Consider the following 21,256-nt stretch of genomic DNA (forward strand, 5'->3'; position numbering starts at 1 on the left):
GGCTACACAGGAACTGAATTACAGAACAGAACAGGGTCTCAAATTTAGAAAACAAACTTATGCTTGCTTAAGGGTAAAGGTGAGTTGTGGTGCTGCATAAAACCAGAGATTGAAATGAGCACAGATAAAGTTCCTTAAGCCAAATATGGAATAGACAAGAGCTACTCCTTGCTCAACGAAATGGACTCAACACCGCATATTAAACGCCTAAGAATGTACCTGACTAGTAAGTATCTTAAAACCTATGGATTGCTATGTCTCCGAAAGAGAATCAAGCATGTGTACAGGGGCATAAACGCAGCAGTGATAGGATTGGAGAGGTTCGGTGAGCAAATGAAGACCCTTTGAAGTCATTTTGCATGGTACCCATTCCACGGGTTTCAACTACCCAGGTTTAAGGTATTCTTCCTTCAGCTAAAACATGCATGTGGAACCTAGAGTATGATCAACCATGTGATCGGGAGACGTGTTCAAATATGTCTCAGTTTTCCTCCCCTGGTACTCGGGTTCAACATTCCAGACGCTTTACTAACACTCTCCCCACTTGGAGAGTCAGTCCCTTTAACCTCCTGTTTGTCCCAGTTTGCAATTTCTGCAGAAGATGAACAGGAATAGCGAGAACCAATGAGAGGCTAGCTGGAGGTGTCTGGACGGGCAAATTTAACTCTCATTTCCCACCAGGAAGAGGAATTAACCAAAGGCTCACCATGCCGGGCCGGAACCAGATTAGGGCCTGAAGCCATCCTGCGGTGTTGCGGCCAGGGCACAAGAAAGCGAGTTGAAGAAAGGAGCTCAGGGGCACTGTAATTCACAAACCTGCAGAGTTATAAATGACAGCTATCGTCCAAAAATAGACTGAAGTAAGGCTGCCAAGAGGACTTGAAAGCGGGGCAGAATTGCAGGAAACCGATTTCAGGAGGTTGACTGGAATTGCATTGAAAGCATAGGAAAAGAGGCAGAACGTCCACAATGATGCACTTGGCCAAAAAGGGCGTATGCATTTTTTCCTGAATATATTCAGGAAAAAACGCATACGCCCTTTTTGGCCAACCAAGCAAGCTTGCAAAGGAAATCTGCACTACAATGAAGTCTCACTTCCCCCCGGTCAAAAGGGCCATCTGAAAAAAGTGTAAAATCCAGAAAGGCAGGACAGGCCATGGAGAACTGGGAGCTTTGTTATGCTGATGGGCGGAATGTAAATTGCCAACAGACACTCGGGAGAAGTTTATGGTGTTTCCTGAAACATCTAAAAAACAAAGCAACAGAGCCTAGGGCACTGCCACTTATGGTCCTATAGCTTAGGGACATTAAAATCAAAAAGACACAGCCACCCCAAAGTTTGGGACGCCTCTGTTTACAAGAACCTCGTTTACAGTACAAGTTCAACATCGCAGAAAGTGAAAAATGGATAAAGAAGTTGTGGTATTTACTTACAAAGCAATATCACTCAGCAATGAAATCTGTGTCATCAGGCCCTTAGCATCACAATGAGTGGATTCAGGTATGATGATTCTAACTGAAATAAGTCACACAGAAAAAGAAACATCATAAGTTATCAGTAATACACGGAAGGTAAACTTGGCTACACAGGAACTGAATTACAGAACAGAACAGGGTCTCAAATTTAGAAAACTAACTTATGCTTGCTTAAGGGGAAAGGTGAGTTGGGGTGCTGCATAAAACCAGAGATTGAAATGAGCACAGATAAAGTTCCTTAAGCCAAATATGGAATAGACAAGAGCTACTCCTTGCTCAACGAAATGGACTCAACACCGCATATTAAACGCCTAAGAATGTACCTGACTAGTAAGTATCTTAAAACCTATAGATTGCTATGTCTCCGAAAGAGAATCAAGCATGTGTACAGGGGCATAAACGCAGCAGTGATAGGATTGGAGAGGTTCAGTGAGCAAATGAAGACCCTTTGAAGTCATATTGCATGGTACTCATTCCACGGGTTTCAACTACCCAGATTTTAGGTATTTTTCCTTCAGCTAAAACATGCATGTGGAACCCAGAGTATGATCAACCATGTGATCGGGAGACGTGTTCAAATATGTCTCAGTTTTCGTACCCTGGTACTCGGGTGCAACATTCCAGACGCTTTACTAACACTCCCCCGACTTGGAGAGTCAGTGTCTTTAACCTCCTGTTTGGCCCAGTTTGCAATTTCTGCGGAAGATGAACAGGAATAGCGAGAACCAATGAGAGACTAGCTGGAGGTGTCTGGACGGGCAAATTTAACTCTCATTTCCCACCAGGAAGAGGAATTAACCAAAGGCTCAGCGTGCCGTGCCGGAACCAGATTAGGGCCTGAAGCCATCCTGCGGTGTTGCGGCCAGCTCACAAGAAAGCGAGTTGAAGAAAGGAGCTCAGGGGCACTGTAATTCACAAACCTGCAGAGTTATAAATGACAGCTATCGTCCAAAAATAGACTGAAGTAAGGCTGCCAAGAGGACTTGAAAGCGGGGCAGAATTGCAGGAAACCGATTTCAGGAGGTAGACTGGATTTGCATTGAAAGCATAGGAAAAGAGGCAGAACGTCCACAATGATGCACTTGGCCAAAAAGGGCGTATGCGTTTTTTCCTGAATATATTCAGGAAAAAACGCATACGCCCTTTTTGGCCAACCAAGCAAGCTTGCAAAGGAAATCTGCACTACAATGAAGTCTCACTTCCCCCCGGTCAAAAGGGCCATCTGAAAAAAGTGTAAAATCCAGAAAGGCAGGACAGGCCATGGAGAACTGGGAGCCTTGTTATGCTGATGGGCGGGATGTAAATTGTCAACAACCACTCGGGAGAAGTGTATGGTGTTTCCTGAAACATCTAAAAAACAAAGCAACAGAACCTAGGGCACTTCCACTTATGGTCCTATAGCTTAGGGAAATTAAAATCAAAAAGACACAGCCACCCCAAAGTTTGGAACGGCTCTGTTTACAAGAACCTCGTTTACAGTACAAGTTCAACATCGCAGAAAGTGAAAAATGGATAAAGAAGTTGTGGTATTTACTTACAAAGCAATATCACTCAGCAATGAAATCTGTGTCATCAGGCCCTTAGCAGCACAATGAGTGGATTCAGGTATGATGATTCTAACTGAAGTAAGTCACACAGAAAAAGAAACATCATAAGATATCAGTAATACACGGAATGTAAACTTGGCTACACAGGAACTGAATTACAGAACAGAACAGGGTCTCAAATTTAGAAAACCAACTTATGCTTGCTTAAGGGTAAAGATGAGTTGGGGTGCTGCATAAAACCAGAGATTGAAATGAGCACAGATAAAGTTCCTTAAGTCAAATATGGAATAGACAAGAGCTACTCCTTGCTCAACGAAATGGACTCAACACCGCATATTAAACGCCTAAGAATGTACCTGACTAGTAAGTATCTTAAAACCTATGGATTGCTATGTCTCCGAAAGAGAATCAAGCATGTGTACAGGGGCATAAACGCAGCAGTGATAGGATTGGAGAGGTTCGGTGAGCAAATGAAGACCCTTTGAAGTCATATTGCATGGTACCCATTCCACGGGTTTCAACTACCCAGGTTTTAGGTATTCTTCCTTCAGCTAAAACATGCATATGGAACCCAAGTATGATCAACCACGTGAACGGGAGACGTGTTCAAATATGTCTCAGTTTTCCTCCCCTGGTACTCGGGTGCAACATTCCAGACGCTTTACTAACACTCTCCCCACTTGGAGAGTCAGTCCCTTTAACCTCCTGTTTGGCCCAGTTTGCAATTTCTGCGGAAGATGAACAGGAATAGCGAGAACCAATGAGAGGCTAGCTGGAGGTGTCTGGACGGGCAAATTTAACTCTCATTTCCCACCAGGAAGAGGAAATAACCAAAGGCTCAGTGTGCCGTGCCGGAACCAGATTAGGGCCTGAAGCCATCCTGCGGTGTTGCGGCCAGGTCACAAGAAAGCGAGTTGAAGAAAGGAGCTCAGGGGCACTGTAATTCACAAACCTGCAGAGTTATAAATGACAGCTATCGTCCAAAAATAGACTGAAGTAAGGCTGCCAAGAGGACTTGAAAGCGGGGCAGAATTGCAGGAAACCGATTTCAGGAGGTAGACTGGAATTGCATTGAAAGCATAGGAAAAGAGGCAGAACGTCCACAATGATGCACTTGGCCAAAAAGGGCGTATGCGTTTTTTCCTGAATATATTCAGGAAAAAACGCATACGCCCTTTTTGGCCAACCAAGCAAGCTTGCAAAGGAAATCTGCACTACAATGAAGTCTCACTTCCCCCCGGTCAAAAGGGCCATCTGAAAAAAGTGTAAAATCCAGAAAGGCAGGACAGGCCATGGAGAACTGGGAGCCTTGTTATGCTGATGGGCGGGATGTAAATTGTCAACAGACACTCGGGAGAAGTGTATGGTGTTTCCTGAAACATCTAAAAAACAAAGCAACAGAACCTAGGGCACTTCCACTTATGGTCCTATAGCTTAGGGAAATTAAAATCAAAAAGACACAGCCACCCCAAAGTTTGGAACGGCTCTGTTTACAAGAACCTCGTTTACAGTACAAGTTCAACATCGCAGAAAGTGAAAAATGGATAAAGAAGTTGTGGTATTTACTTACAAAGCAATATCACTCAGCAATGAAATCTGTGTCATCAGGCCCTTAGCATCACAATGAGTGGATGCAGGTATGATGATTCTAACTGAAATAAGTCACACAGAAAAAGAAACATCATAAGATATCAGTAATACACGGAATGTAAACTTGGCTACACAGGAACTGAATTACAGAACAGAACAGGGTCTCAAATTTAGAAAACCAACTTATGCTTGCTTAAGGGGAAAGGTGAGTTGGGGTGCTGCATAAAACCAGAGATTGAAATGAGCACAGATAAAGTTCCTTAAGCCAAATATGGAATAGACAAGAGCTACTCCTTGCTCAACGAAATGGACTCAACACCGCATATTAAACGCCTAAGAATGTACCTGACTAGTAAGTATCTTAAAACCTATGGATTGCTATGTCTCCAAAAGAGAATCAAGCATGTGTACAGGGGCATAAACGCAGCAGTGATAGGGTTGGGGAGGTTCGGTGAGCAAATGAAGACCCTTTGAAGTCATATTGCATGGTACCCATTCCACGGGTTTCAACTACCCAGGTTTTAGGTATTCTTCCTTCAGCTAAACCATGCATGTGGAACCCAAGTATGATCAACCATGTGAACGGGAGACGTGTTCAAATATGTCTCAGTTTTCCTCCCCTGGTACTCGGGTGCAACATTCCAGACGCTTTACTAACACTCTCCCCACTTGGAGAGTCAGTTCCTTTAACCTCCTGTTTGGCCCAGTTTGCAATTTCTGCGGAAGATGAACAGGAATAGCGAGAACCAATGAGAGGCTAGCTGGAGGTGTCTGGACGGGCAAATTTAACTCTGATTTCCCACCAGGAAGAGGAAATAACCAAAGGCTCAGTGTGCCGTGCCGGAACCAGATTAGGGCCTGAAGCCATCCTGCGGTGTTGCGGCCAGGTCACAAGAAAGCGAGTTGAAGAAAGGAGCTCAGGGGCACTGTAATTCACAAACCTGCAGAGTTATAAATGACAGCTATCATCCAAAAATACACTGAAGTAAGGCTGCCAAGAGGACTTGAAAGCGGGGCAGAATTGCAGGAAACCGATTTCAGGAGGTAGACTGGAATTGCATTGAAAGCATAGGAAAAGAGGCAGAACGTCCACAATGATGCACTTGGCCAAAAAGGGCGTATGCGTTTTTTCCTGAATATATTCAGGAAAAAACGCATACGCCCTTTTTGGCCAACCAAGCAAGCTTGCAAAGGAAATCTGCACTACAATGAAGTCTCACTTCCCCCCGGTCAAAAGGGCCATCTGAAAAAAGTGTAAAATCCAGAAAGGCAGGACAGGCCATGGAGAACTGGGAGCCTTGTTATGCTGATGGGCGGGATGTAAATTGCCAACAACCACTCGGGATAAGTGTATAATGTTTCCTGAAACATCTAAAAAACAAAGCAACAGAACCTAGGGCACTTCCACTTATGGTCCTATAGCTTAGGGAAATTAAAATCAAAAAGACACAGCCACCCCAAAGTTTGGAACGGCTCTGTTTACAAGAACCTCGTTTACAGTACAAGTTCAACATCGCAGAAAGTGAAAAATGGATAAAGAAGTTGTGGTATTTACTTACAAAGCAATATCACTCAGCAATGAAATCTGTGTCATCAGGCCCTTAGCAGCACAATGAGTGGATTCAGGTATGATGATTCTAACTGAAATAAGTCACACAGAAAAAGAAACATCATAAGATATCAGTAATACACGGAATGTAAACTTGGCTACACAGGAACTGAATTACAGAACAGAACAGGGTCTCAAATTTAGAAAACCAACTTATGCTTGCTTAAGGGGAAAGGTGAGTTGGGGTGCTGCATAAAACCAGAGATTGAAATGAGCACAGATAAAGTTCCTTAAGCCAAATATGGAATAGACAAGAGCTACTCCTTGCTCAACGAAATGGACTCAACACCGCATATTAAACGCCTAAGAATGTACCTGACTAGTAAGTATCTTAAAACCTATGGATTGCTATGTCTCCGAAAGAGAATCAAGCATGTGTACAGGCGCATAAACGCAGCAGTGATAGGATTGGGGAGGTTCGGTGAGCAAATGAAGACCCTTTGAAGTCATATTGCATGGTACCCATTCCACGGGTTTCAACTACCCAGGTTTTAGGTATTCTTCTTTCAGCTAAAACAAGCATGTGGAACCCAAGTATGATCAACCATGTGAACGGGAGACGTGTTCAAATATGTCTCAGTTTTACTCCCCTGGTACTCGGGTGCAACATTCCAGACGCTTTACTAACACTCTCCCCACTTGGAGAGTCAGCGCCTTTAACCTCCTGTTTGGCACAGTTTGCAATTTCTGCGGAAGATGAACAGGAATAGCGAGAACCAATGAGAGGCTAGCTGGAGGTGTCTGGACGGGCAAATTTAACTCTCATTTCCCACCAGGAAGAGGAAATAACCAAAGGCTCAGTGTGCCGTGCCGGAACCAGATTAGGGCCTGAAGCCATCCTGCGGTGTTGCGGCCAGGTCACAAGAAAGCGAGTTGAAGAAAGGAGCTCAGGGGCACTGTAATTCACAAACCTGCAGAGTTATAAATGACAGCTATCGTCCAAAAATAGACTGAAGTAAGGCTGCCAAGAGGACTTGAAAGCGGGGCAGAATTGCAGGAAACCGATTTTAGGAGGTAGACTGGAATTGCATTGAATGCATAGGAAAAGAGGCAGAACGTCCACAATGATGCACTTGGCCAAAAGGGCGTATGCGTTTTTTCCTGAATATATTCAGGAAAAAACGCATACGCCCTTTTTGGCCAACCAAGCAAGCTTGCAAAGGAAATCTGCACTACAATGAAGTCTCACTTCCCCCCGGTCAAAAGGGCCATCTGAAAAAAGTGTAAAATCCAGAAAGGCAGGACAGGCCATGGAGAACTGGGAGCCTTGTTATGCTGATGGGCGGGATGTAAATTGCCAACAACCACTGGGGAGAAGTGTATGGTGTTTCCTGAAACATCTAAAAAACAAAGCAACAGAGCCTAGGGCACTTCCACTTATGGTCCTGTAGCTTAGGGAATTTAAAATCAAAAAGACACAGCCACCCCAAAGTTTGGAACGGCTCTGTTTACAAGAACCTCGTTTACAGTACAAGTTCAACATCGCAGAAAGTGAAAAATGGATAAAGAAGTTGTGGTATTTACTTACAAAGCAATATCACTCAGCAATGAAATCTGTGTCATCAGGCCCTTAGCAGCAGAATGAGTGGATTCAGGTATGATGATTCTAACTGAAATAAGTCACACAGAAAAAGAAACATCATAAGATATCAGTAATACACGGAATGTAAACTTGGCTACACAGGAACTGAATTACAGAACAGAACAGGGTCTCAAATTTAGAAAACCAACTTATGCTTGCTTAAGGGGAAAGGTGAGTTGGGGTGCTGCATAAAACCAGAGATTGAAATGAGCACAGATAAAGTTCCTTAAGCCAAATATGGAATAGACAAGAGCTACTCCTTGCTCAACGAAATGGACTCAACACCGCATATTAAACGCCTAAGAATGTACCTGACTAGTAAGTATCTTAAAACCTATGGATTGCTATGTCTCCGAAAGAGAATCAAGCATGTGTACAGGGGCATAAACGCAGCAGTGATAGGATTGGGGAGGTTCGGTGAGCAAATGAAGACCCTTTGAAGTCATATTGCATGGTACCCATTCCACGGGTTTCAACTACCCAGGTTTTAGGTATTCTTCCTTCAGCTAAAACATGCATGTGGAACCCAAGTATGATCAACCATGTGAACAGGAGACGTGTTCAAATATGTCTCAGTTTTCCTCCCCTGGTACTCGGGTGCAACATTCCAGACGCTTTACTAACACTCTCCCCACTTGGAGAGTCAGTCCCTTTAACCTCCTGTTTGGCCCAGTTTGCAATTTCTGCGGAAGATGAACAGGAATAGCAAGAACCAATGAGAGGCTAGCTGGAGGTGTCTGGACGGGCAAATTTAACTCTCATTTCCCACCAGGAAGAGGAAATAACCAAAGGCTCAGTGTGCCGTGCCGGAACCAGATTAGGGCCTGAAGCCATCCTGCGGTGTTGCGGCCAGGTCACAAGAAAGCGAGTTGAAGAAAGGAGCTCAGGGGCACTGTAATTCACAAACCTGCAGAGTTATAAATGACAGCTATCGTCCAAAAATAGACTGAAGTAAGGCTGCCAAGAGGACTTGAAAGCGGGGCAGAATTGCAGGAAACCGATTTCAGGAGGTAGACTGGAATTGCATTGAAAGCATAGGAAAAGAGGCAGAACGTCCACAATGATGCACTTGGCCAAAAAGGGCGTATGCGTTTTTTCCTGAATATATTCAGGAAAAAACGCATACGCCCTTTTTGGCCAACCAAGCAAGCTTGCAAAGGAAATCTGCACTACAATGAAGTCTCACTTCCCCCCGGTCAAAAGGGCCATCTGAAAAAAGTGTAAAATCCAGAAAGGCAGGACAGGCCATGGAGAACTGGGAGCCTTGTTATGCTGATGGGCGGGATGTAAATTGCCAACAACCACTCGGGAGAAGTGTATGGTGTTTCCTGAAACATCTAAAAAACAAAGCAACAGAACCTAGGGCACTTCCACTTATGGTCCTATAGCTTAGGGAAATTAAAATCAAAAAGACACAGCCACCCCAAAGTTTGGAACGGCTCTGTTTACAAGAACCTCGTTTACAGTACAAGTTCAACATCGCAGAAAGTGAAAAATGGATAAAGAAGTTGTGGTATTTACTTACAAAGCAATATCACTCAGCAATGAAATCTGTGTCATCAGGCCCTTAGCAGCACAATGAGTGGATTCAGGTATGATGATTCTAACTGAAATAAGTCACACAGAAAAAGAAACATCATAAGATATCAGTAATACACGGAATGTAAACTTGGCTACACAGGAACTGAATTACAGAACAGAACAGGGTCTCAAATTTAGAAAACCAACTTATGCTTGCTTAAGGGGAAAGGTGAGTTGGGGTGCTGCATAAAACCAGAGATTGAAATGAGCACAGATAAAGTTCCTTAAGCCAAATATGGAATAGACAAGAGCTACTCCTTGCTCAACGAAATGGACTCAACACCGCATATTAAACGCCTAAGAATGTACCTGACTAGTAAGTATCTTAAAACCTATGGATTGCTATGTCTCCGAAAGAGAATCAAGCATGTGTACAGGCGCATAAACGCAGCAGTGATAGGATTGGGGAGGTTCGGTGAGCAAATGAAGACCCTTTGAAGTCATATTGCATGGTACCCATTCCACGGGTTTCAACTACCCAGGTTTTAGGTATTCTTCCTTCAGCTAAAACATGCATGTGGAACCCAAGTATGATCAACCATGTGATCGGGAGACATGTTCAAATATGTCTCAGTTTTCCTCCCCTGGTACTCGGGTGCAACCTTCCAGACGCTTTACTAACACTCTCCCCACTTGGAGAGTCAGTCCCTTTAACCTCCTGTTTGGCCCAGTTTGCAATTTCTGCATAAGATGAACAGGAATAGCGAGAACCAATGAGAGGCTAGCTGGAGGTGTCTGGACGGGCAAATTTAACTCTCATTTCCCACCAGGAAGAGGAATTAACCAAAGGCTCAGCGTGCCGGGCCGGAACCAGATTAGGGCCTGAAGCCATCCTGCGATGTTGCGACCAGGGCACAAGAAAGCGAGTTGAAGAAAGGAGCTCAGGGGCACTGTAATTCACAAAACTGCAGAGTTATAAATGACAGCTATTGTCCAAAAATACACTGAAGTAAGGCTGCCAAGAGAACTTGAAAGCGGGGCAGAATTGCAGGAAACCGATTTCAGGAGGTAGACTGGAGTTGCATTGAAAGCATAGGAAAAGAGGCAGAACGTCCACAATGATGCACTTGGCCAAAAAAGGTGTATGCGTTTTTTCCTGAATATATTCAGGAAAAAACGCATACGTCCTTTTTGGCCAACCAAGCAAGCTTGCAAAGGAAATCTGCACTACAATGAAGTCTCACTTCCTCCCGGTCAAAAGGGCCATCTGAAAAAAGTGTAAAATCCAGAAAGGCAGGACAGGCCATGGAGAACTGGGAGCCTTGTTATGCTGATGGGCGGGATGTAAATTGCCAACAACCACTCGGGAGAAGTGTATGGTGTTTCCTGAAACATCTAAAAAACAAAGCAACAGAACCTAGGGCACTTCCACTTATGGTCCTATAGCTTAGGGAAATTAAAATCAAAAAGACACAGCCACCCCAAAGTTTGGAACGGCTCTGTTTACAAGAACCTCGTTTACAGTACAAGTTCAACATCGCAGAAAGTGAAAAATGGATAAAGAAGTTGTGGTATTTACTTACAAAGCAATATCACTCAGCAATGAAATCTGTGTCATCAGGCCCTTAGCAGCACAATGAGTGGATTCAGGTATGATGATTCTAACTGAAATAAGTCACACAGAAAAAGAAACATCATAAGATATCAGTAATACACGGAATGTAAACTTGGCTACACAGGAACTGAATTACAGAACAGAACAGGGTCTCAAATTTAGAAAACCAACTTATGCTTGCTTAAGGGGAAAGGTGAGTTGGGGTGCTGCATAAAACCAGAGATTGAAATGAGCACAGATAAAGTTCCTTAAGCCAAATATGGAATAGACAAGAGCTACTCCTTGCTCAACGAAATGGACTCAACACCGCATATTAAACGCCTAAGAATGTACCTGACTAGTAAGTATCTTAAAACCTATGGATTGCTATGTCTCCGAAAGAGAATCAAGCATGTGTACAGGCGCATAAACGCAGCAGTGATAGGATTGGGGAGGTTCGGTGAGCAAATGAAGACCCTTTGAAGTCATATTGCATGGTACCCATTCCACGGGTTTCAACTACCCAGGTTTTAGGTATTCTTCTTTCAGCTAAAACAAGCATGTGGAACCCAAGTATGATCAACCATGTGAACGGGAGACGTGTTCAAATATGTCTCAGTTTTCCTCCCCTGGTACTCGGGTGCAACATTCCAGACGCTTTACTAACACTCTCCCCACTTGGAGAGTCAGCGCCTTTAACCTCCTGTTTGGCACAGTTTGCAATTTCTGCGGAAGATGAACAGGAATAGCGAGAACCAATGAGAGGCTAGCTGGAGGTGTCTGGACGGGCAAATTTAACTCTCATTTCCAACCAGGAAGAGGAAATAACCAAAGGCTCAGCGTGCCGTGCCGGAACCAGATTAGGGCCTGAAGCCATCCTGCGGTGTTGCGGCCAGGTCACAAGAAAGCGAGTTGAAGAAAGGAGCTCAGGGGCACTGTAATTCACAAACCTGCAGAGTTATAAATGACAGCTATCGTCCAAAAATAGACTGAAGTAAGGCTGCCAAGAGGACTTGAAAGCGGGGCAGAATTGCAGGAAACCGATTTTAGGAGGTAGACTGGAATTGCATTGAATGCATAGGAAAAGAGGCAGAACGTCCACAATGATGCACTTGGCCAAAAGGGCGTATGCGTTTTTTCCTGAATATATTCAGGAAAAAACGCATACGCCCTTTTTGGCCAACCAAGCAAGCTTGCAAAGGAAATCTGCACTACAATGAAGTCTCACTTCCCCCCGGTCAAAAGGGCCATCTGAAAAAAGTGTAAAATCCAGAAAGGCAGGACAGGCCATGGAGAACTGGGAGCCTTGTTATGCTGATGGGCGGGATGTAAATTGCCAACAACCACTGGGGAGAAGTGTATGGTGTTTCCTGAAACATCTAAAAAACAAAGCAACAGAGCCTAGGGCACTTCCACTTATGGTCCTATAGCTTAGGGAATTTAAAATCAAAAAGACACAGCCACCCCAAAGTTTGGAACGGCTCTGTTTACAAGAACCTCGTTTACAGTACAAGTTCAACATCGCAGAAAGTGAAAAATGGATAAAGAAGTTGTGGTATTTACTTACAAAGCAATATCACTCAGCAATGAAATCTGTGTCATCAGGCCCTTAGCAGCAGAATGAGTGGATTCAGGTATGATGATTCTAACTGAAATAAGTCACACAGAAAAAGAAACATCATAAGATATCAGTAATACACGGAATGTAAACTTGGCTACACAGGAACTGAATTACAGAACAGAACAGGGTCTCAAATTTCGAAAACCAACTTATGCTTGCTTAAGGGGAAAGGTGAGTTGGGGTGCTGCATAAAACCAGAGATTGAAATGAGCACAGATAAAGTTCCTTAAGCCAAATATGGAATAGACAAGAGCTACTCCTTGCTCAACGAAATGGACTCAACACCGCATATTAAACGCCTAAGAATGTACCTGACTAGTAAGTATCTTAAAACCTATGGATTGCTATGTCTCCGAAAGAGAATCAAGCATGTGTACAGGGGCATAAACGCAGCAGTGATAGGATTGGGGAGGTTCGGTGAGCAAATGAAGACCCTTTGAAGTCATATTGCATGGTACCCATTCCACGGGTTTCAACTACCCAGGTTTTAGGTATTCTTCCTTCAGCTAAAACATGCATGTGGAACCCAAGTATGATCAACCATGTGAACAGGAGACGTGTTCAAATATGTCTCAGTTTTCCTCCCCTGGTACTCGGGTGCAACATTCCAGACGCTTTACTAACACTCTCCCCACTTGGAGAGTCAGTCCCTTTAACCTCCTGTTTGGCCCAGTTTGCAATTTCTGCGGAAGATGAACAGGAATAGCGAGAACCAATGAGAGGCTAGCTGGAGGTGTCTGGACGGGCAAATTTAACTCTCATTTCCCACCAGGAAGAGGAAATAACCAAAGGCTCAGTGTGCCGTGCCGGAACCAGATTAGGGCCTGAAGCCATCCTGCGGTGTTGCGGCCAGGTCACAAGAAAGCGAGTTGAAGAAAGGAGCTCAGGGGCACTGTAATTCACAAACCTGCAGAGTTATAAATGACAGCTATCGTCCAAAAATAGACTGAAGTAAGGCTGCCAAGAGGACTTGAAAGCGGGGCAGAATTGCAGGAAACCGATTTCAGGAGGTAGACTGGAATTGCATTGAAAGCATAGGAAAAGAGGCAGAACGTCCACAATGATGCACTTGGCCAAAAAGGGCGTATGCGTTTTTTCCTGAATATATTCAGGAAAAAACGCATACGCCCTTTTTGGCCAACCAAGCAAGCTTGCAAAGGAAATCTGCACTACAATGAAGTCTCACTTCCCCCCGGTCAAAAGGGCCATCTGAAAAAAGTGTAAAATCCAGAAAGGCAGGACAGGCCATGGAGAACTGGGAGCCTTGTTATGCTGATGGGCGGGATGTAAATTGCCAACAACCACTCGGGAGAAGTGTATGGTGTTTCCTGAAACATCTAAAAAACAAAGCAACAGAACCTAGGGCACTTCCACTTATGGTCCTATAGCTTAGGGAAATTAAAATCAAAAAGACACAGCCACCCCAAAGTTTGGAACGGCTCTGTTTACAAGAACCTCGTTTACAGTACAAGTTCAACATCGCAGAAAGTGAAAAATGGATAAAGAAGTTGTGGTATTTACTTACAAAGCAATATCCCTCAGCAATGAAATCTGTGTCATCAGGCCCTTAGCAGCACAATGAGTGGATTCAGGTATGATGATTCTAACTGAAATAAGTCACACAGAAAAAGAAACATCATAAGATATCAGTAATACACGGAATGTAAACTTGGCTACACAGGAACTGAATTACAGAACAGAACAGGGTCTCAAATTTAGAAAACCAACTTATGCTTGCTTAAGGGGAAAGGTGAGTTGGGGTGCTGCATAAAACCAGAGATTGAAATGAGCACAGATAAAGTTCCTTAAGCCAAATATGGAATAGACAAGAGCTACTCCTTGCTCAACGAAATGGACTCAACACCGCATATTAAACGCCTAAGAATGTACCTGACTAGTAAGTATCTTAAAACCTATGGATTGCTATGTCTCCGAAAGAGAATCAAGCATGTGTACAGGCGCATAAACGCAGCAGTGATAGGATTGGGGAGGTTCGGTGAGCAAATGAAGACCCTTTGAAGTCATATTGCATGGTACCCATTCCACGGGTTTCAACTACCCAGGTTTTAGGTATTCTTCCTTCAGCTAAAACATGCATGTGGAACCCAAGTATGATCAACCATGTGAACGGGAGACGTGTTCAAATATGTCTCAGTTTTCCTCCCCTGGTACTCGGGTGCAACATTCCAGACGCTTTACTAACACTCTCCCCACTTGGAGAGTCAGTCCCTTTAACCTCCTGTTTGGCCCAGTTTGCAATTTCTGCGGAAGATGAACAGGAATAGCGAGAACCAATGAGAGGCTAGCTGGAGGTGTCTGGACGGGCAAATTTAACTCTCATTTCCCACCAGGAAGAGGAAATAACCAAAGGCTCAGTGTGCCGGGCCGGAACCAGATTAGGGCCTGAAGCCATCCTGCGGTGTTGCGGCCAGGTCACAAGAAAGCGAGTTGAAGAAAGGAGCTCAGGGGCACTGTAATTCACAAACCTGCAGAGTTATAAATGACAGCTATCGTCCAAAAATAGACTGAAGTAAGGCTGCCAAGAGGACTTGAAAGCGGGGCAGAATTGCAGGAAACCGATTTCAGGAGGTAGACTGGAATTGCATTGAAAGCATAGGAAAAGAGGCAGAACGTCCACAATGATGCACTTGGCCAAAAAGGGCGTATGCGTTTTTTCCTGAATATATTCAGGAAAAAACGCATACGCCCTTTTTGGCCAACCAAGCAAGCTTGCAAAGGAAATCTGCACTACAATGAAGTCTCACTTCCCCCCGGTCAAAAGGGCCATCTGAAAAAAGTGTAAAATCCAGAAAGGCAGGACAGGCCATGGAGAACTGGGAGCCTTGTTATGCTGATGGGCGGGATGTAAATTGCCAACAACCACTCGGGAGAAGTGTATGGTGTTTCCTGAAACATCTAAAAAACAAAGCAACAGAACCTAGGGCACTTCCACTTATGGTCCTATAGCTTAGGGAAATTAAAATCAAAAAGACACAGCCACCCCAAAGTTTGGAACGGCTCTGTTTACAAGAACCTCGTTTACAGTACAAGTTCAACATCGCAGAAAGTGAAAAATGGATAAAGAAGTTGTGGTATTTACTTACAAAGCAATATCACTCAGCAATGAAATCTGTGTCATCAGGCCCTTAGCAGCACAATGAGTGGATTCAGGTATGATGATTCTAACTGAAATAAGTCACACAGAAAAAGAAACATCATAAGATATCAGTAATACACGGAATGTAAACTTGGCTACACAGGAACTGAATTACAGAACAGAACAGGGTCTCAAATTTAGAAAACCAACTTATGCTTGCTTAAGGGGAAAGGTGAGTTGGGGTGCTGCATAAAACCAGAGATTGAAATGAGCACAGATAAAGTTCCTTAAGCCAAATATGGAATAGACAAGAGCTACTCCTTGCTCAACGAAATGGACTCAACACCGCATATTAAACGCCTAAGAATGTACCTGACTAGTAAGTATCTTAAAACCTATGGATTGCTATGTCTCCGAAAGAGAATCAAGCATGTGTACAGGTGCATAAACGCAGCAGTGATAGGATTGGGGAGGTTCGGTGAGCAAATGAAGACCCTTTGAAGTCATATTGCATGGTACCCATTCCACGGGTTTCAACTACCCAGGTTTTAGGTATTCTTCCTTCAGCTAAAACATGCATGTGGAACCCAAGTATGATCAACCATGTGAACGGGAGACGTGTTCAAATATGTCTCAGTTTTACTCCCCTGGTACTCGGGTGCAACATTCCAGACGCTTTACTAACACTCTCCCCACTTGGAGAGTCAGCGCCTTTAACCTCCTGTTTGGCACAGTTTGCAATTTCTGCGGAAGATGAACAGGAATAGCGAGAACCAATGAGAGGCTAGCTGGAGGTGTCTGGACGGGCAAATTTAACTCTCATTTCCCACCAGGAAGAGGAAATAACCAAAGGCTCAGTGTGCCGTGCCGGAACCAGATTAGGGCCTGAAGCCATCCTGCGGTGTTGCGGCCAGCTCACAAGAAAGCGAGTTGAAGAAAGGAGCTCAGGGGCACTGTAATTCACAAACCTGCAGAGTTATAAATGACAGCTATCGTCCAAAAATAGACTGAAGTAAGGCTGCCAAGAGGACTTGAAAGCGGGGCAGAATTGCAGGAAACCGATTTTAGGAGGTAGACTGGAATTGCATTGAATGCATAGGAAAAGAGGCAGAACGTCCACAATGATGCACTTGGCCAAAAAGGGCGTATGCGTTTTTTCCTGAATATATTCAGGAAAAAACGCATACGCCCTTTTTGGCCAACCAAGCAAGCTTGCAAAGGAAATCTGCACTACAATGAAGTCTCACTTCCCCCCGGTCAAAAGGGCCATCTGAAAAAAGTGTAAAATCCAGAAAGGCAGGACAGGCCATGGAGAACTGGGAGCCTTGTTATGCTGATGGGCGGGATGTAAATTGCCAACAACCACTCGGGAGAAGTGTATGGTGTTTCCTGAAACATCTAAAAAACAAAGCAACAGAGCCTAGGGCACTTCCACTTATGGTCCTATAGCTTAGGGAATTTAAAATCAAAAAGACACAGCCACCCCAAAGTTTGGAACGGCTCTGTTTACAAGAACCTCGTTTACAGTACAAGTTCAACATCGCAGAAAGTGAAAAATGGATAAAGAAGTTGTGGTATTTACTTACAAAGCAATATCACTCAGCAATGAAATCTGTGTCATCAGGCCCTTAGCAGCACAATGAGTGGATTCAGGTATGATGATTCTAACTGAAATAAGTCACACAGAAAAAGAAACATCATAAGATATCAGTAATACACGGAATGTAAAGTTGGCTACACAGGAACTGAATTACAGAACAGAACAGTGTCTCAAATTTAGAAAAACAATTTATGCTTGCTTAAGGGTAAAGGTGAGTTGGGGTGCTGCATAAAACCAGAGATTGAAATGAGCACAGATAAAGTTCCTTAAGCCAAATATGGAATAGACAAGAGCTACTCCTTGCTCAACGAAATGGACTCAACACCGCGTATTAAACGCCTAAGAATGTACCTGACTTGTAATTATCTTAAAACCTATGGATTGTTATGTCTCCGAAAGAGAATCAAGCATGAGTACAGGGGCATAAACGCAGCAGTGATAGGATTGGAGAGGTTCGGTGAGCAAATGAAGACCCTTTGAAGTCATATTACATGGTACCCATTCCACGGGTTTCAACTACCCAGGTTTAAGGTATTCTTCCTTCAGCTAAAACATGCATGTGGAACCTAGAGTATGATCAACCATGTGATCGGGAGACATGTTCAAATATGTCTCAGTTTTCCTCCCCTGGTACTCGGGTGCAACCTTCCAGACGCTTTACTAACACTCTCCCCACTTGGAGAGTCAGTCCCTTTAACCTCCTGTTTGGCCCAGTTTGCAATTTCTGCGTAAGATGAACAAGAATAGCGAGAACCAATGAGAGGCTAGCTGGAGGTGTCTGGACGGGCAAATTTAACTCTCATTTCCCACCAGGAAGAGGAATTAACCAAAGGCTCATTGTGCCGGGCCGGAACCAGATTAGGGCCTGAAGCCATCCTGCGATGTTGCGACCAGGGCACAAGAAAGCGAGTTGAAGAAAGGAGCTCAGGGGCACTGTTATTCACAAAACTGCAGAGTTATAAATGACAGCTATTGTCCAAAAATACACTGAAGTAAGGCTGCCAAGAGAACTTGAAAGCGGGGCAGAATTGCAGGAAACCGATTTCAGGAGGTAGACTGGAGTTGCATTGAAAGCATAGGAAAAGAGGCAGAACGTCCACAATGATGCACTTGGCCAAAAAGGGTGTATGCGTTTTTTCCTGAATATATTCAGGAAAAAACGCATACGTCCTTTTTGGCCAACCAAGCAAGCTTGCAAAGGAAATCTGCACTACAATGAAGTCTCACTTCCCCCCGGTCAAAAGGGCCATCTGAAAAACGTGTAAAATCCAGAAAGGCAGGACAGGCCATGGAGAACTGGGAGCCTTGTTATGCTGATGGGCGGGATGTAAATTGCCAACAACCACTCGGGAGAAGTGTATGGTGTTTCCTGAAACATCTAAAAAACAAAGCAACAGAACCTAGGGCACTTCCACTTATGGTCCTATAGCTTAGGGAAATTAAAATCAAAAAGACACAGCCACCCCAAAGTTTGGAACGGCTCTGTTTACAAGAACCTCGTTTACAGTACAAGTTCAACATCGCAGAAAGTGAAAAATGGATAAAGAAGTTGTGGTATTTACTTACAAAGCAATATCACTCAGCAATGAAATCTGTGTCATCAGGCCCTTAGCAGCACAATGAGTGGATTCAGGTATGATGATTCTAACTGAAATAAGTCACACAGAAAAAGAAACATCATAAGATATCAGTAATACACGGAATGTAAACTTGGCTACACAGGAACTGAATTACAGAACAGAACAGGGTCTCAAATTTAGAAAACCAACTTATGCTTGCTTAAGGGGAAAGGTGAGTTGGGGTGCTGCATAAAACCAGAGATTGAAATGAGCACAGATAAAGTTCCTTAAGCCAAATATGGAATAGACAAGAGCTACTCCTTGCTCAACAAAATGGACTCAACACCGCGTATTAAACGCCTAAGAATGTACCTGACTTGTAATTATCTTAAAACCTATGGATTGTTATGTCTCCGAAAGAGAATCAAGCATGAGTACAGGGGCATAAACGCAGCAGTGATAGGATTGGAGAGGTTCGGTGAGCAAATGAAGACCCTTTGAAGTCATATTACATGGTACCCATTCCACGGGTTTCAACTACCCAGGTTTAAGGTATTCTTCCTTCAGCTAAAACATGCATGTGGAACCTAGAGTATGATCAACCATGTGATCGGGAGACATGTTCAAATATGTCTCAGTTTTCCTCCCCTGGTACTCGGGTGCAACCTTCCAGACGCTTTACTAACACTCTCCCCACTTGGAGAGTCAGTCCCTTTAACCTCCTGTTTGGCCCAGTTTGCAATTTCTGCATAAGATGAACAGGAATAGCGAGAACCAATGAGAGGCTAGCTGGAGGTGTCTGGACGGGCAAATTTAACTCTCATTTCCCACCAGGAAGAGGAATTAACCAAAGGCTCAGCGTGCCGGGCCGGAACCAGATTAGGGCCTGAAGCCATCCTGCGATGTTGCGACCAGGGCACAAGAAAGCGAGTTGAAGAAAGGAGCTCAGGGGCACTGTAATTCACAAAACTGCAGAGTTATAAATGACAGCTATTGTCCAAAAATACACTGAAGTAAGGCTGCCAAGAGAACTTGAAAGCGGGGCAGAATTGCAGGAAACCAATTTCAGGAGGTAGACTGGAGTTGCATTGAAAGCATAGGAAAAGAGGCAGAACGTCCACAATGATGCACTTGGCCAAAAAGGGTGTATGCGTTTTTTCCTGAATATATTCAGGAAAAAACGCATACGTCCTTTTTGGCCAACCAAGCAAGCTTGCAAAGGAAATCTGCACTACAATGAAGTCTCACTTCCCCCCGGTCAAAAGGGCCATCTGAAAAAAGTGTAAAATCCAGAAAGGCAGGACAGGCCATGGAGAACTGGGAGCCTTGTTATGCTGATGGGCGGGATGTAAATTGCCAACAACCACTCGGGAGAAGTGTATGGTGTTTCCTGAAACATCTAAAAAACAAAGCAACAGAACCTAGGGCACTTCCACTTATGGTCCTATAGCTTAGGGAAATTAAAATCAAAAAGACACAGCCACCCCAAAGTTTGGAACGGCTCTGTTTACAAGAACCTCGTTTACAGTACAAGTTCAACATCGCAGAAAGTGAAAAATGGATAAAGAAGTTGTGGTATTTACTTACAAAGCAATATCACTCAGCAATGAAATCTGTGTCATCAGGCCCTTAGCAGCACAATGAGTGGATTCAGGTATGATGATTCTAACTGAAATAAGTCACACAGAAAAAGAAACATCATAAGATATCAGTAATACACGGAATGTAAACTTGGCTACACAGGAACTGAATTACAGAACAGAACAGGGTCTCAAATTTCGAAAACCAACTTATGCTTGCTTAAGGGGAAAGGTGAGTTGGGGTGCTGCATAAAACCAGAGATTGAAATGAGCACAGATAAAGTTCCTTAAGCCAAATATGGAATAGACAAGAGCTACTCCTTGCTCAACGAAATGGACTCAACACCGCATATTAAACGCCTAAGAATGTACCTGACTAGTAAGTATCTTAAAACCTATGGATTGCTATGTCTCCGAAAGAGAATCAAGCATGTGTACAGGGGCATAAACGCAGCAGTGATAGGATTGGAGAGGTTCGGTGAGCAAATGAAGACCCTTTGAAGTCATATTGCATGGTACGCATTCCACGGGTTTCAACTACCCATGTTTTAGGTATTCTTCCTTCAGCTAAAACATGCATGTGGAACCCAAGTATGATCAACCATGTGAACGGGAGACGTGTTCAAATATGTCTCAGTTTTCCTCCCCTGGTACTCGGGTGCAACATTCCAGACGCTTTACTAACACTCTCCCCACTTGGAGAGTCAGTCCCTTTAACCTCCTGTTTGGCCCAGTTTGCAATTTCTGCGGAAGATGAACAGGAATAGCGAGAACCAATGAGAGGCTAGCTGGAGGTGTCTGGACGGGCAAATTTAACTCTCATTTCCCACCAGGAAGAGGAAATAACCAAAGGCTCAGTGTGCCGTGCCGGAACCAGATT

The 21,256-nt window shown here is 43.9% G+C and overlaps 1 long non-coding RNA gene across 3 annotated transcripts in view; it reads right to left on the reverse strand.

Annotated features, from left to right (window-relative positions):
• LOC307181273 overlaps window positions 1–21,256 on the reverse strand; it is a 560,753-nt gene that overhangs the window by 441,856 nt on the left and 97,641 nt on the right. The window lies entirely within an intron of this gene.

Source organism: Stenella coeruleoalba (genome assembly GCF_951394435.1).
Source record: "Stenella coeruleoalba genome assembly, contig: scaffold_104, whole genome shotgun sequence".
NCBI classification, from domain to species: domain Eukaryota; kingdom Metazoa; phylum Chordata; class Mammalia; order Artiodactyla; family Delphinidae; genus Stenella; species Stenella coeruleoalba.